The 6,807-nt window shown below is 49.3% G+C and overlaps 1 long non-coding RNA gene across 1 annotated transcript; it reads right to left on the reverse strand.

The window, feature by feature from the left end:
* Window positions 1-4,489: 4,489 nt before the first annotated feature.
* LOC143691985 (uncharacterized) lies at window positions 4,490-6,281 on the reverse strand. Its single transcript, XR_013179816.1, has 3 exons — window positions 6,155-6,281; window positions 5,043-5,122; window positions 4,490-4,578 (listed from the first exon to the last, which is right to left on the reverse strand). It is a non-coding gene; the product is annotated as an uncharacterized LOC143691985 (long non-coding RNA).
* Window positions 6,282-6,807: the final 526 nt, after the last annotated feature.

Raw genomic sequence — 6,807 nt, forward strand, 5'->3', positions numbered from 1 at the left:
GTCATTGCTCCATGAATTCTAGAAAATTCAATATAAAGATCATTCTTGCCTAAGAGGCACACGTCTGTGGATATGGAGTTTACAAGACACCTTCATGTTTATGTCTACAGGGCTGTGTTGTAGTGCTTCCACATCCTGCCCCAAAATCTGTAATTCCTTAACTTGGGTTTGAATTTTGGATTGCCTTCCATCTGTGTTTGTGCATCTGCAGGAGAGGAGGTGGTAGAAGTGTCAGAGTAACACGGTGGCTGTGTGTTTGTTTTGGTGGTGGGGAGAGTCAGAGATGCAGACACAGACACCAGCTGAAGGAACGGTGTAATTTACTGTAATGCAAAAGTGCAAAAAAGAGTCAGGAAAGGATAAGCTAAGCAATGCACCTCAGCATTATTCCAAAAGGGTGCCTCTGGTGATTAAGGAAGGTACATCACCAGGTACCCCAATGCTTTCCCCTTCATCCAGAGCTGCACATCAGCTGGGGGAAGCTGTCCCAGCCAAGCCCTGCAGAGCCATGGCCGGGAACTGGGAAATCCTGCGGTGCCTCCACCTTTGCTGGCCACGAGGCTTCCGAGTGCGCTGTGAGAGTAGCCCGGCTCTGATAGTGCTGGATGAGCAATGTGCCAGAGCTTCTGCTGGGGGGACAGCTGGTTTCATTCTCCTCTTGGCTTTCTCCCTGAGCCTGACTAGGAACCAAGGGAGCTGGCTTGGAGCCAGCACCCCCAGGCAGGGCCAGATGTGGCCTTGTCCAGATTCTAAATGCTGAAAGGTTTCCCCAAGGAGTGGATACCTTGATCCTACTGCTAACAACACTTTGTTAATGGGTGGATACCTAGATCCAATTGCTGTTTGTGTCCTTACAAAGTACACCAGTAGGGTTGAGTTGCTGAGCACATGCACAGTTCCATGCAATGCCTTGTATTCCTGGAAGCTGTACATCCCAGTCTCCTCTGCAGAAGACACAGGCTATGAAAACAAGGCCCAGTTGTTACCTATTTTTTTCCCCTCAGGACTTGTTAGACACAATATTTTTTCAAAGGATTGCATTTGCCTCTCCTCAGCTTTCTAATTTAAAGAAGAGAGCTGAAGGAGTTTCAGGCATGCGAGTGCCTGATCTCTCTTTCCCTCTAAAGGCTCTGCCTCTCAGAGCCCCGGTTACGTGCCAGTGCGTTGGCATGGGAGTCATTCATTCCCTAAACTCCATTGCCTAAACACAAGTGAACTTCAACTGCAAAGCCTCTCTTTGCAGTGGGATTGCTTTTGCACTACAGCCTCCATGGGCAAGGGCTTTGTGGGAGCACAGGTCATCAGAGCCTGTGTCCTGAAACAGAGCCAGGAAAAGGAGCAGATGCTGCTGCCTTCTGCTACTGCTGATCCCAGCAGCAAGTCCCCTGGCAGTTCCTTCAGGGAGCTTCACACAAAGGGCTTCCATCATATTAGTGCTTGTGAGACCTTCTTGATTCCCAGTTGTCCTGGATTTTGGAGCATCTCAGCACTTGTGTCCATGGCCCTTCCTTCATGCCCAGCCTGCAGCAGTCACAGTCACTGCTGCCTCCCCCTTGCTGCAGCTCATTTGCCAAAGTGCTGCCAAAGGCAGCGGAGCTGGCTCAGGATCCCTGCTGGCTTCTGGTCTCTGGGATGAGCTTCAGAGGGACACTGGGAGCGCTTCCTAAAGAGCTGCCCGTGGGATGGGGGGCGGATTTGTCCTCCCTGCTGTCAGAGGCTGAAATACAATAGTTTATGGTTTAAACATTTTCATGAAAGACTTTTGCCTACTACAGCAGAGCTGTGTTACAAAAGCTGCAGAGATGACCACCACACCCTGAATGGGGCTCTGGGAGGCCTACAGGGTTCTCTGATGAAGAGGAGATAAAGTAACAGCTCAGGGGCATTCAGGAAGCACAAGCCAATGCCTTCAGGTTGGAGATGACGGCCCCAGGGCTATCAGCTGCCAGGTTCACACAGAGTTTGGCACCAAAGCTGGGGGCAGAGGGGCTTTGGGTGAGTGTTGGAAAGCCTCTGGTGAGAGGCAGTGGCCGCCCATCCTCTGCTGGGCAGGGCAGCCCAGCTGTGGGGCCCTTCACCAGGGGAAAGCTTGTCCACAACAGAGGGGGTGATGTGCCCCGTCAAAGGGCCCCCAAAGGGGTGCCCAGACCCTGCACCAGAGCACTGCAGCACGATGCCACAGACGCTCAGTGCAGCAAGGGACAGTGTCCAACTGGCCCCCTGCAAGGGAGGCACCTGGGCATTCCCACCTCCCAAAGCGGGTATTAATCCAGGGAATCCCTCACTCGTCAGGACGTGTGGCAGTGTGGTGTGGGACCCTCACCACCAAGGAGACCAGATGGAGGAGAGCAGTGAGACATGGTGGGACCCTTGGATGGGTGATAAAGCTGTCACACATAACCCCTGCCATCCTCTCCCTGTCCCCCCACCGCCCATGCACACTTCTTTCTCCTCCTTTCTTTTCTCTTTATTTCTCTTTGCCTCTTTTACTATTCAATAAAATACACTAATTTAGCACAAATCACAGAACACCCATCACAGCTGACAAATGGCATTTCTTGCACATCGCTACACCAGCACTGCTGATCCACAAATACACGAGAATCAATTTCAGCTGAAAAATGTCATTTATTACAAATTGCTACACCCACGCTGACAAGACAGAACTATACAAATCTCAATTTAGGTTAAAATCAGGAATTTATTAGATTATTACAACCAGTCTGTGTAAAAAGACACAAATACTAACTTCAGTTAACAAAACTAAATTTATTGCCAACCTCTAAAACAACTCACTATACACAAAGATCAATTAGGCGGTTAACAACTTAATTTATTACATATAACTACAAACATACAGCCCATCTAGAAATACAAAAATATTAATTCCCTCTCTAAATAGCCCTGTACCAAGAATTCATAGAATTATACACAGAACCAATAGAATTTTATAACTATACCACTCCATACATGTTGAAATATAACTAAATACATATATATACACAAATATATAGAAATACATGTATAAAAACATACAGATGTAAATATAGATTAAATATTACATATTATATACAATATATATAAACAGATATATAACACAAACCTATCTATAAATACAAAAATATCACTGTGCCAAGCTAAATATCCATACAAATGCATAAATACAAATATACAGCTATACATATGGATACATATAAAAATCTAAAAATAGACATATATACCTATGCAAATACCAATATAACTATTTAAAGACCCATATGCCTATAGCTGCATCAGTAGAAATAAATAGCAACACAACTGTATATATAGGAAACAGAACTAAACACAGATATAACAACATCCATGTATACTTAGATACAAATATACACATCTAGGTAATTACAAACATATACTCATACATATATACAGAGCATACATCCCTAAACACCATACATACAGAAATAGTCCTATACAAATAGCAACCCACATATGTACATATCCAAATGATAATCCATCTCTATGTGCACTTCTAGACATGTCTACATGGAATTCAAAGCAGAGGGGGATCCCAGCTGCCCCATCTTCAAAGTCTCTCGCTCGGTCTCCTCCTGCCGTGCAGAGCAGCTCTCCTGGACAGCGACAGCACATGGGACATCTGGCAAGCAAAGGGAACACTGAGTATGAGGACGTTTCCCTTGGCAGCAGCTGCACTTCACGTGTCAGAGCCTCCCCAGGGGGGTCGTAAAGAGAAAGCAGCCGAGCGGGCCAGGCTGTGGTGAGCGCAGCCGCGGCGGGACTGTCCCGCAGCCCCGGCAGCCCGGCAGAGCTGGCACAGCTGCCGGGCCCTGCCGGCACAGCTGCCTGGCCCAAGGACAGCCCCTGTGCCAGCCGGGGCAGCTGCGCTGAGCAGCCCTAGCACGGGCAGGGCCCGCTCCTGCCCCGCCGGGCAGTGCCCACGGCCACAGCCCACGCCAGCCTCAGCCCCAGCCTGCCTCCCCGGGCCTGTGGCCTCAGCCGGGCTCTCTCCAGGCTGGCAGCAGCAGGTCCCCGTTCACTGCTCTTGCTGCCGGCCTTCAGCTCCTCCCTGCTGGCTCCCGTCAGTCTCCGGCTGTCCTCAAGGTCTTCCTTGCAGCTGTGGCCAAAGTGGAGGCTCTGGAATTGCTTGCAAGGCCTGGCACAGCTGCAGTCCCGGAGCCCTCTGTGCTCCCTGCTGGCCCCCTCCATCCCCTCAGCCCCGCCATGCTCTCGGTGAAGCCCCAGCCCCCTTCAGTTTCTTCAGCCCCCCCTCAGTCCCTCTCACCCCCCTCAGTCCCTTCTGAGCCATCCCGTCCCCTGAGACCCGCCAGCCCCTCAGCCTGTGCCACTTCCCTGTCACCTCAGTGCCACCATGGCCCTCGGCTGCCCCACAGCCCTCAGCCCCAGCAGCAGCTCAGGGTCACCGTCCCTTCGGCACCACCGCCCCCTCAGCCCCCTCAGCCCCCTCAGTCTCACCGTCCTTCAGCAGCTCCTCAGGGGACAGTGCCTGGGGCCAGCAGCAGCTCCCACCGCTCCAGGGACAGCCGGGGCTGGAAGTGCTGCTCCGCCCGGCCCGGCCGCCAGCTGGGACCCAGCACAGGGACAGGGGACACAGGGAGCACAGGGGGAAAAGCAAGAGGTGAAAAGGCAGCCGAGGGGGGAAAGAGCTAAAAATGCAGCCTAGGCCTACATAAACAGCAATCTATCCATCAATCTCTCCATCTAAACATTCCTATTCCTCTTAATATATAACTATACACATTTATAAATGTCACTTCATTTACATATATTCATTTACATAGATATGTAAGTATATATATTTTACTGTACAGATATAAAAAAATTAACTCTGAAAATCTATAAATGTAAATGGATAATAAATTATATCACTTCTCTAACTATATGTATACATATCCACATTTAACTGTACAGATCTATCAATATATGCCCATATAAACAGAACACTATTATCTATAAATGGAACTATAACCACTCATAAATAGAACGACAGAAATCTATAAACATATCTACAAACAGAGGAATTCTACCTGCCCGATGGCCACAGGCTCTCCCCTGTCTCTTCCTGCCATGCAGGGCAGCCCTCCTGGAGATGTTGCTCAGATGGCATCTGGGAAGCAAAGGGAACGCTCAGTCAATATTGGCCCTTGTGCACCTTTCCCTTGGGCAGCAACTGTCCTTCTACCAGGGGCTGTCCAAGATGGCCTGAAAGGCAGACTCTCACTTGACAATTTGAAGCAATCTGCCCTTAAAAGAACAGGGAACATTCCAAGTGTTCAAAAGTGTGTTTCAAAACACTGATGTATCTTGATAAAGTCTCAGCCCCCGCAGTGCAAAGGGCACCCAGGAGAGCTTGAAACACAGACAGTCCCAGCTGCCACAAGGAAGCCCAGCCTTGTTCTTTCTCTGTGCTGACAGAGAGACCTCAGTCCTCGCTGAAATGGCTGAAGCTGAAGGTGTTGGGAGCTGAGTGAATGAACCAGCTCCATTACCTGGCATCTACAAACTGCCCTCTGCAGTGAGCAGCAGCTGCTCCACCTCGACCATCAGCTCTGGCAGGAAGGGCTGGGAGGGACAGAGCTCCCTACGAGGCCTGCAGGCTGCACCAGCTTGGCTAAGGAATGGATCCAAAGTGCTCCTTCTCTCCTCTTAGGTCTCACTAATCAGGGGTCATTCAAGCTTTTCCTTTTGTTACTGGAGTTACCATGATTTTTCAATTGGTTGGCCTCTGATGCTCAGCTCCTTGTTTTTCTTGTGGGTCATGACCAATATCAGCAGACTGGTATTACATTTAGTCAGTGATTTGGACTTCTACCCTGACTTTTTGCTCTTTTTTTCCCCTGTTCCTTCAAGAGTTGCTGAGCCTGGCCTCCCCTGGCACCCTGCAGCAAATTTATCCACCAACTTCAGCACAAAACTGGGACACCTGGCTTGGTGACACAAGTGCCACAAGGTCAGGTTTATTCCCTGCTCTCTTGCCCCAGCAGAGGACTCAGTGTCAGAGTCTCTGGAGAAGCGTGGAGGGCAGGGCTCAGGCAGGTTGTGCCCGTGCAGGATTTGAACTCAAGGCACCAGGAAGCACCAAGCCTGCTCAGAGCAGCTATCTCACAGCTCTCTAAACCAGTGTGGGCTCTGTCCTTACCAGGCTCCTCGGGCTCCTGGGAACTGTTCCTGCAGCTCTCAGAGCCAGATGAAGCTTCCTCTGCTGCAGCTCTGTTCACAGGCTCCCCTCCTGAAGAATCAGGGCCAACATTAACATTGCCCTGAGCTGAAAAACAAAGAAAGGAACCCAAAGATCACTCACTAATTTGCTGGAATCATATCAGGGATACAGTAACTCTCCTTCTTCACTCCCAAAGGACGTGGAGCACGGAGGAGGGAACGCTGCTCACACAGTTCACATGACAAGCCTTTTAAATTCAGGATTCAGGGGGCCAAGGTGAAACTGAAGCTCTTACAAAATGACCTTTGAGACAAAAGGGGAACACAGAAAACCAGAAGACACAGAGTGAGGGGACGTGCATGGGATACTTGGCCTTCAGTGCCAGTTCTCCAAACACTCTTCTCTGCTTTCCCAGCAAGTAAAACATCTTCTTCAGTTCTTCATTTCCTCTTTCAGAAATCTTTCTTTACCAAGAATAATTCAATAACTAAATAATGATTAAATAAGTTCAATTAAAGAAGCCTTTGCTTCTCAGCCATGTAACAAGGTTCAAAAGCTCAGTCCAGCCCCTTTTATCCCCATCCAATGAAATTACCTGAGCAGAGGGAAATCTTTTAGACAGGGACCTCCTG

Source organism: Agelaius phoeniceus, chromosome Z (genome assembly GCF_051311805.1).
Source record: "Agelaius phoeniceus isolate bAgePho1 chromosome Z, bAgePho1.hap1, whole genome shotgun sequence".
NCBI classification, from domain to species: Eukaryota; Metazoa; Chordata; class Aves; order Passeriformes; family Icteridae; genus Agelaius; species Agelaius phoeniceus.